This window comes from Trichosurus vulpecula, chromosome 2 (genome assembly GCF_011100635.1).
Source record: "Trichosurus vulpecula isolate mTriVul1 chromosome 2, mTriVul1.pri, whole genome shotgun sequence".
Taxonomy (NCBI): domain Eukaryota; kingdom Metazoa; phylum Chordata; class Mammalia; order Diprotodontia; family Phalangeridae; genus Trichosurus; species Trichosurus vulpecula.
The window spans coordinates 366550345-366560927 of NC_050574.1; the positions used below are offsets into that span (position 1 = coordinate 366550345).

The window sequence follows — 10583 nt, forward strand, 5'->3', positions numbered from 1 at the left end:
TCAGTATTAAAAATAAATTGAACTTGTGAAATGGGGGAAGACCTAGGGTTCTCACTGGATTCAGCAGCAGCATCTATTGGAGCAGCAGTAGCTAATGGCAGTGTCTGCATTCAGAGCTGAGAGACAAACTGAGGAAAGACAACTTCAGGACTCTGTAATGGCACTGACCCTCAGAGCACAGTGGAGGTCCATGCCTAAAGGAGAATTTCATGAAGACTCTACAAAGGTGAAACTAGGATTTCCAGGAACAAGCAGCTATGAATTGACCCTTTGGCTGCATGCGCTAAGATTGAACCCACATTTCCAAGGGAACGTATGTCTACCTGGGGAGTATGTGCTCCAAGTTTCAGAAGGGATGATTGATGACGACGACGATGATGGTGATGATGCTGATAGCCAGTATTAACACAGTGCTTTAAGGTTTGCAAAGCACTTTATATAGGGAATCTTATCTGATCTTCACAACATGTCAGTGAAGTACATGCTATTTTTGTCCCCATTTTATAGATGAGGAAGGTAAGGCTAAGCAAGATTAAGTGACTTGTCCAGGGTCACACAGCTAATACGTTTCTGAGTCAGAATTTGAAGTCAGATCTTTCTGAGAGTGATTGTACTCCAAGTCTACCAATCAACCCAGTATGCTACATCTGATTAGGAAATCCCCTTTCTGAAAGTTAATTAACTTTGGTTGATAATTGATGGGGAGCACAACATTTGGTGGTTCACAAGCTAAGCAGATAAAGTGGTTCTTAGGGGGGAAATTTCCTTCTCAAAACATGTTCAGCTAAACAAGGGCAGGTAGGTGGTATAGTGGATAGCATGCTGGGCCTGGAGTCAGGAAAACCTGAGGTCAAATCCAGCCTCAGACACTTACCAGCTCTATGACCTTGGGCAAGCCACTTAATGCTGTTTGCCTCAATTCCTCAGTCTTTAAAATGAGCCAGAGAAGGAAATGGTAAACTACTCCAGTATTTTTGCCAAGAAAACCCCAAATGGGGCCACAAAGTGTTGGCCACGACTGAAAAACAACCTTAAAAATATGTTCATCATAAAAGAGAGACCAAAGAGATCCTTTAAAATGAATCAAAAGTCCTGAAATGAATTTAAAATAGAAATTTTGAAAATGAAAGAAGTAAAGGCAGTAGATAGTGAGAATGCTCCAAGGCTGACACCTGACAGGACAGTATCAGCTACATGATTAAGGAGGCAATGGATTCAAGATAAGAGGACAATATAGAGTTGAACTGGTTCATCAAAGCATGGAGAAAGGAGGAGAATATAGCTACTGCCTACAGTAATGATGGGTTAAAGGATTGGAGATCACATTGTGGATGAGACTAGAACAATGAAATCTTCTCTTCTGAAAGATGTTGGAAACTGTTGGTCTCAGCTGATGTGGTCAATTTTGTCATATTGTTTTCCTCTCCACTTTTCTTTTTATAGGGGAGGCTCCCCTCTCGTGATTCAACTCTGCATGAAACTCATCTTCAAGCCGTTTGCCATAGATAGATGAATAATCTCTACCTGGTCTCCAGGAAGATATTAGGTGATTGCTAGGAGTAAGGAAACACCACTGAATCCATGAGGTTCATTGCTCAGTCTCTGCTTCTGAAGGAGGCTTATCCAGTTTGAAATATCCAATAGGTGGTTTATGGGAGACTCTCAACCACAGGCAGGCTGTTTGTGTTTGAACTGTGTGAGCAACAGGACATGAAACACAGTGTTCTAGCAAAATTAACTTCATTAAAGATGATAGAAAAAAAATCTAATAGTGTCACTAATGCTTCTAGCAGTAAAAGAAAGGCTTGGTAAAACTTCTGAGAAGCAGATGGTTGTATTGGGAAACTTGATCCAGATATAAGATTCAAGCAACCGGCTAGGGTACTACTTTTGTACAAAATCAGTTTGGACCATCCTTAGATATAAAATCTAAAGAGGCAAATAGATAATGGCAGTAGGTATTCAATGGCAGGTTGCCTAATGGTTAAGCACCGTGGATGTTACCAATGAGGAGTTCTTCTGGCTAGATTCAAGCAGTGATTATTACCTGAATGAAAAAATGTTATAGAGCATTCCAATGGCTGAATTCTGATACTGGTGATGACTTCAGCCAGAACGGAGAGAGAAATCCTTTGTTTAACCCATCTTTTCTGGATAAAGTCTCCTACAAATTCCTTGTATCCTACAGTCTACTCCCTGAAAAAGGGATTTTTTTTTTCATTTTCCTGGGCTGGGGCTTAAGGATAGACATTTACATGTGTAAAGTAATATAGATAATAGGGGTGTTTGGAGAGGGGACAAGAAATCACTTAGTACCAAGGACCATATCCAGCACTCCTAGCAACATAATTCAGCATACTTTTTGACAAGTTTAAGATTTTCCTTTCATTGCCTTGGCATTACAAAGGCAAGTGAGTCCTTCTAACATCTCTTTGTCCTTCTATTATCTATTGTATTAACTCACGGGCATCTTTGTGCAGTTTGGCTTCAGGTGCAATTTTTGATATGGAATGGCTCCCATTTGTGGTTCTGAATGAATAGATTAGGACAAAGAGATTAGGGATCCATAATCAAGTGTCATTATCTTCAGGAGTCATAGAAAGGTTGTCTTGGGATGCCCCACCTCTCGGTCCTTGGCCTGGCAGCCTGTTCCCCTGTTCCTCCTACCCTGACTGTCCGCTGCTGCCATGCTGCCCACCGCCCTGCTCTGCCAAGCCCGGTCCCAGCCCCTGCGGCCCCTCAAGCCTGTGCCTATGCCCTGAGGCTGCCCTGACAACCGCAGCTGTCCCCAAGCCAGATGTCCTTCACCTTTCCCTCCCCGACGCAGGTGTATTTCAACGAGGCCAATGTGAAGCAGGTGGATGTCCCAACCTAGAGTGGGGCCTTTGGGATTCTCGCTGCCAGCATCCCTGCCCTGCAGGTGCTGAAACCCGGCATGGTGACCATGCACGCCGAGGATGGCACCACCACCAAGTATTTTGTGAGCAGTGGTTCTGTCACAGTGAATGCTGATTCCTTGCTGCAGAAGAAGCTGTGGCTCTGGACATGCTGGACCTGGAGACTGACAGATCCAGCCTGGGAAAGGCGCACTCAGACCTGTCCAGGGTATCAGATGAGGCAGCTGGGGCCCAGGTTCAGATTGGGATAGAAGCCAATGAAGCTATCGTGAAAGCGCTGGCATCTTGAGCTGGGGAGCCAGACCCTTGGGGTTTTCCAGAGACGGTGTGACTGTTCTGCCCCATGGCAATCATCCTGAGCTGAGGAGACCAGGAAAGGAAGGAAGAGGATACTTAACCTCTAACCCCGCTTCCTGCCTACCCCCTGCCCTCCACCTCCAGATTAAAAACCACAAGTGTTATGGACTTTAAAAAAAAAAAGGTTGTATTCTCCACCAACTGAATATCCCCACTGCCAGTTGCCACTGTCCTGTTGTAAAAAATAAGACACCAAGCCTTATTAATCTCATACCAAGAACTATTTGAGTACTTTTCAGTGGTATTCAAATAAACAGGTAGAAAAAGTCCTTGCGAGTGTGACCAACATATGTGTTGGTCATGTCAAAGAAGAAAGTAAATGACATCTCCTGCAATATGAGGAGTCTCCTTATTGGCAAATATTTTTTCCCTCGTTTTTATCCAGGTATCACTAGAGCCTCCGTCATTATCAGGGTTTCCCTTCAGGTATGGCCAGCATATTCCACCAGCCTAGCCTCACCCAGATGCATTGTATAGGAATAAGAGAATAACTTGGTGAGAGGGAGATAAATGTAAAGTCTGCCAGTTAAGTATAACTTTTGACCCAATCCAAGCATAACTGGAGATTTTTAGAATCACAAAAACAGAAGAGCATCTATTCAGCAGAAAAGGTATCCTAAGAGGGCTGCTAACTGCAAGAATAAGGCAGAATTTTGGCATCACTGTTTTCTCCAACGAAAAACTGTAAGAGCATTACTATTTCCACATGTGTCATGAGGAACAACATTCCCCTTTTGCTCCTAAGTGTAACAAGGATACACTAATGAGGGAAGTTTTGCTCTATTCAATGAATAACCTTTGCTTCAAAAAATATCAAAGGAGCAAAGATATTCTCATAAAACATCTGCTACCAGCACTCCTCAGTCTGAATTTGCTTTATTTCAGTAGTCTTAATATATTATTCAACCACTCACCTTTTTTTTTTGATTGGTTAAAAGGAAAGTCAGTAGTGAAATAAAAAATTGAAACCCCTGGCATTAAAAAAAATTCCAAGTGAACATTCTTGGGTCACGAATGACCAGCTATGTTACTTAGAAGACAGGAGAGAATACAATTCCTTCACAAACTCCCTTACCTCTGTCATCCACAACTCTCTCTTCACTGTACTGGGCATTTGTGTAAGCAAGGCCAGGCAGAGTCTTTAATATAGTACAGTGCAACCCCTGACACCCCTTCACCTATTGGGGACAGAGCCAAGATAGTGGAAAAAAGGCAGTGACTCTCCTGAGCTCTCCCAAATCCCCCTCCATAACACCTCAAAATGAATTCTGGAGTGGCAGAAAGGATGGGGTCAAACACTTTTCCAGCCCAAGACAACCTAGAAGGTCAGTAGGAAAAGTCTGTCACAAGGAGGTAAGAGTGGAGCGCAGTTCAGGGCAGGTAATGCTCCAGCAAAACAGTAGCAGGCTATGCTTCAGCAAGCCATCAGCATGCCTTTGAGGTGTCTGAATCAGCAGCAGTGGCTTCTGAAGCTCTAAGCCCACAGACAGTAAGGGGGTCAGACAACTGGTCAAAAGATTACTGGGGTCCCTTTGCTGGCACTAGTACAGGACTGTAGCACTGCCTACATGAGGATCTGGATCCAAGTCCTGGTTCATGGTCCCAGGGCAAGAAGGAGCATTAGTATACCAGTGCTTGTAGCAACAAGGGAGCAGGGATCCTGGTCACACTTGCAGGATGGAAAAAAGTCCTTGTGGTGGTTCACAGACCAGAGCACAGGCCAGGAGAATAGTAAACACACCTCTCCTTAGAATACCTGGAAGAACTGAAAACTTACAAGGTCCACAGAAATAGCTCTAAAAACAACTGCACAAAAACCTGAAGCTTGTGACAGTGCCCCAGGAGCAGAGCCCAATTTTAACACACAAAGTTAAAAGTTAAGAAATAGGTTGGAAGATGGCAGGTGGAAAGCAGGGACTTGTATGAGCTCCCACCTAGGTCCCTCCAAAAACCTATAAAAAATGGCTCTGAGCAAATTCTAGAACTGCAGAACCCACAAAATAGCAGAGGGAAGCAGGGCTCCAGGCCAGGACAGCTTAGATGGTCACTGGGTAAGGTCTATTGCACATGGAGCCGGGAGTGGAGCAGAGCAGAACCCAGCACGGGCGATGGCAGGGCCAATCAGACAGGGAGACAGGCAGAACAGGCCGTAGCACCCTGAATCAGTGAGCTACGGCAGTTACCAGACTTCTCAACCCACAAACACCAAATTCAACAGAGAAGGTTAGTGGGAAAAGCTGCAGGGGACAGAGTGAAAGGAGTTTGCAGTTCGGCCACCACCCTGGGGGCAGCAGGGGAGGTCCAGCTACAGAACTACAGCTGCAGTTGCTTCTGGCCCCAGGCCCACCTGGTGTGAGGAATTAAGTGGAGGATCAGAGCAGGAGTGCAGAGCCTGCTTAAGATCTGAATCCAGTACAGGTTGGGGTTCTTGGGGGAGGAGGAGCTCTGGTGTGGCAAAGCTGGCTGTATAGATATGCTCTGAAAACAACAGCACATCCCCTCAAGCTTGGAACAAAGTACTGTCTACTCTACAAGCAGTCATACCCCAACAAAAAACTCAAGGGTCAAGTAGTTGGCTGGGAACATGGCCAGGCAGCAAAAACGGACTGAGATTCAGACTCAGACTTTGGAATCTTTCTTTGGTGACAAAAAAGACCAAAACATACAGCCAGAAGAAGTAACAAAATCAAAGAGCCTACATCAAAAGCCACCGGGAAAAACATGAACTGGCCTCAGGCCATGGAAGAGCTCAAAAAGGATGTGGAAAAGCAAGTTAGAGAAGTAGAGGAAAAATTGGGAAGAGAAATGAGAAGGATGAGAGAAAACCATGAAAAACAAGTCAATGACTTGCTAAAGGAGACCCCAAAAAATACTGAAGAAAATAACACCTTAAAAAATAGACTAACTCAAATGGCAAAAGAGCTCCAAAAAGCCAATGAGGAGAAGAATGCCTTGAAAGGCAGAATTAGCCAAATGGAAAAGGAGGTCCAAAAGACCACTGAAGAAAATACTACCTTAAAAATTAGACAGGAGCAAGTGGAAGCTAGTGACTTTAGGAGAAATCAAGATATTATAAAACAGAACCAAAGAATGAAAAAATGGAAGACAATGTAAAATATCTCATTGGAAAAACCACTGACCTGGAAAATAGATCCAGGAGAGATAATTTAAAAATTATTGGACTACCTGAAAGCCATGATCAAAAAAAAGAGCCTAGATATCATCTTTCAAGAAATTATCAAGGAGAACTGCCCTGATATTCTAGAGCCACAGGGCAAAATAGAAATTGAAAGAATCCATCGATCGCCTCCTCAAATAGATCCCAAAAACAAAACTCCTAGGAATATTGTCTCCAAATTCCAGAGCTCCCAGATCAAGGAGAAAATACTGCAAGCAGCCAGAAAGAAACAATTTGAGTATTGTGGAAATACAATCAGGGTAACACATAATCTAGCAGCTTCTACATTAAGGGATCAAAGGGCTTGGAATACGATATTCTAGAGGTCAATGGAGTTAGGATTAAAACCAAGAATCACCTACCCAGCAAAACTGAGTCCCAAGGCAAAATATGGATTTTCAATAAAATAGAGGACTTTCAAGCTTTCTCAGTTAAAAGACCAGAGCTGAATGGAAAATTTGACTTTCAAACACAAGAATCAAGAGAAGCATGAGAAGATAAACAAGAAAGAGAAATCACAAGGGACTTACTAAAGTTGAACTGTTTTGTTTACATTCCTACAAGGAAAGATGATATGTATGATTCATGATACCTCATTATATTAGGGTAGATGAAGGGAATATATATATATATATATATACACATATATACATATATATATAAAGATATACATATATATATACACATATATATATACACATACATATATATATATTTATATAGACAGAGGGCACAGGGTGAGTTGAATATGAAGGGCTGATATCTAAAAAAATAAAAATCAAATTAAGGGATGAGAGAGGAATATATTGAGAGAGGGAGAAAGGGAGAGATAGAATGGGGTAAATTATCTCACATAAAAGTGACAAGAAAAAGCAATTCTATAGGAAGTTAAGAGGGGGCAGGTGAGGGGGAATGAGTGAATCTTGCTCTCATCGGATTTGACCTGAGGAGGGAATAACATACATACCCAATTGCATATCTTACCCCACAGGAAAGAAGGAGGAAGATGATAAAAGGGGGGGCGATAAAAGAAGGGACAGCAGACAGGTGGAGGGGGTAATCAAAAACAAACACTTTCAAAAAGGGACAGGGTCAAGGGAGAAAATTGAATAAAGGGGGATAGGTTAGGAAGCAGCAAAATATAGTTAGTCTTTCACAACATGAGTATTGTGGAAGGGTTTTACATAATGATATGCATGTGGTCTATATTGAATTGCTTGCCTTCTTAGGGAGGGTTGGTGGGGAGGGAAGAGAGGAGAGAATTTGGAGCTCAGTTTTAGAAAAAGATGTTCAAAAAAAAAAGTTTTTGCATGCAACTAGGAAATAAGATACACAGGCAATGGGGCATAGAAATTTATCTTGCCCTACAAGAAAGTAAGGGAAAAGGGGATGGGAAGGGAGTGGGGTGACAGAAGGGAGGGCTGATTGGGGAACGGGGCAACCAGAATATACGCCATCTTGGAGTGGCGGGAGGGTACAAATGGGGAGAAAATTGGTAATTCAAACTCTTGTGAAAATCAATGCTGAAAACTAAATATATTAAATAAATTAAATAAAAAAAAGAAAGAAAAAAGAAATAGGTTGGAAAAATGAGCAAACCATAAAAAATGAAATTGACCATATAAAGTTACTGTGGTGATAGGGAAGATCTATACACAAACTCAGAAGTAGACAACAAAATTAAAATAGCTATATCCAAAGCCTCAAAGGAAAAATGTGAATTGATCTCAGGCCCAAAAGGAATTCCTGGAAGAGCTCAAAAAATATTTTAAAAATTAAATAAGAGAGGTAGAAGAAAAACTGGGAAAAATAAATGAGATTAATGCAAGAAAATAATGAAAAAAGAATCAACAGCTAGGAAGCACATAAAATATGAAGAAAATAACACCTTTAAAAAATGGAATAGCCCAAATTATAAAAGACACACAAAAATCCAATGAAGAGAAGAACTCCTTTAAAAAGCAGAATTGGCCATATGGGAAAAGATGTACAAAAATTTACTGAAGAAAAGAACTCCTTAAAAAGTAAAATTGGCCAAATGGAAAGGAGGCACAAAAGCTGACTGAAGAAAATAATTCCTTAAAAATTAAAATTGGGCAAGTATGACTCCATGAGACATCAAAAACCAATCAAACAAAATCAAAAGAAGAAAATGTGAAATATCTCACTGGAAAAACAACTGACCTGGAAACTAGATCAAAGAGAGATAATTTAAGAATTATTGGACTACCTGAAAGTCATGATCAAAAAAAGATCCTAGACATCATCTTTCAAGAAATTATCAAGGAAAACTGCATTGAGATTCTAGAACCAGAAGGTAAAACAGAAGTTGAAAGAATTCATCAATCATCACCTGAAAGAGATACCAAAATGAAAACTCCCAGGTAGCCAAATTCCAGAGTTCCCAGATCAAGGAGAAAATATTGTCAGCAGCCAGAAAGAAACCATTCAAATACTGTGGATCCATAGTCTGGATGCCACAAGATTTAGCAGCTTCTACTTAAATAATCAGAGGGTTTGGAATATGATATTCTGGAGGGCAGGGGAGCTAGGATTACAACTAAGATCACCTACCCAGCAAAACTGAGGGGGAGGAAATTGATATTCAATGAAATAGAGGACTTGCAAGTATTCCTGCTGAAAAGACCAAAGCTGAATAGAAAATTTTACTTTCAAATACTACTCAAGAATGGCACAAACAAGTAAACAGGAAAGAGAAATCATAAGGCATTTAATAAGTTTAAACTGTTTGCTTTCCTACATATGAAGATGCTACTTGTAACTCCTAAGAATCTTCTCATTATTAGGGCAGTTAGGAGGAGTATGTATAGATAGAAGGCACAGGTTTGAATTGAATATGATAGGATGATATCTAAAAAAATAAAATTAAGGAGTGAAAAAGAGGAATGCACTGGGAGAAGGGGGAAGGGAGAGGTAGAATGTGGTAGATTATCCGCCATAAAAAGGGCTCAAAAGAGCTTTTACAGTGGAGAAGGTAACAGGAGTGGTGAAGAAAGTGCTTGAACCTTGCTATCATCAGAACAGATTCAAAGAGGGAATAACATATGCACTTAATTGATTATAGAAATCTATCTTGCCCTACAGGAAAGTGAGGAATGAAGGGGATAAGAGAAGGGGCAGGGTTTGATAGAACGGAGAGCAGATTATGGGAGGTAGTAGTCAGAAGCAAAATACTTCTGAGGTTGGACGGGATGAAAGGAGAGAGAAAGAAAGTAGGATAAAAGGGGGAGGGAGCGGTATAGGTTGGAGGGAAGTACACATTTAGTAAACATAAATGTGAAAAAAAATTTACAGCAAATTTCTGATAAAGGCCTCATTTCTCAAATATATAGAGAACTGAATCAAACTTAAAAAAATAAGAGCTATTCCCCACTTGATAAATGGTTAAAGGATATAAACAGGCAGTTTTCAGATGAAGTAATCAAAGTTATCTATAGTCATGTGAAAAAAAATGCTCTAGATCACTACTTATTAGAGAAATGCAAATTAAAACAACTCTGAGGTACCACCCCACACCTATCAGATTGAATAATATGACAGAAATGGAAAATGACAAACACTGGAGGAGATGTGGGAAAATTGAGATATTAATGCCCTGTTGGTGGAGTTGTGAACTGATGCAACCATTCTGGAAAGCAATTTGTAAACATGCCCAAAGAGCTATAAAAGGGTATGCCCTTTGACCCAGCAATACCACTACTAGGTCTGTATCCTAAAGAGATAAAAAAACAAAAAAGGAAAAGGACTGATATGCACAAAAATATTTATAGCAGCTCTTTTTGTAGTGGCAAAGAAATGGAAATTGAGGGGATGTCCATCAATTGGTAAACGGCTGAACAAGTTGTGGCATATGATTGTGATGGAATACAATTGTTCAATAAGAAATGAGGAGTAGGATGCTCTCAGAAAAACCTGGAAAGACTTATATGAACTGATGCAAAATGAAATGAGCAGAACTAGGAGAACATTGTATGATGATTAATTGTAAATGACTTCTCAGCAATACAAAGATCCAAGACAGTTCTGAAGGACTTATGCTTAAAAAATGTTAGCCACCTCTGGAGAAAGAACCGATGGAGTTTGAATGCAGATCAAAGCATACTTTTTAAAACTTTCTTTTTTGGTCTGTG

General features: G+C 40.8%; 1 pseudogene; it reads left to right on the forward strand.

Annotated features, from left to right (window-relative positions):
• Positions 1 to 507: 507 nt before the first annotated feature.
• Positions 508 to 3186, forward strand: LOC118837185 (annotated as a pseudogene).
• The last annotated feature ends 7397 nt before the right edge of the window (positions 3187 to 10583 follow it).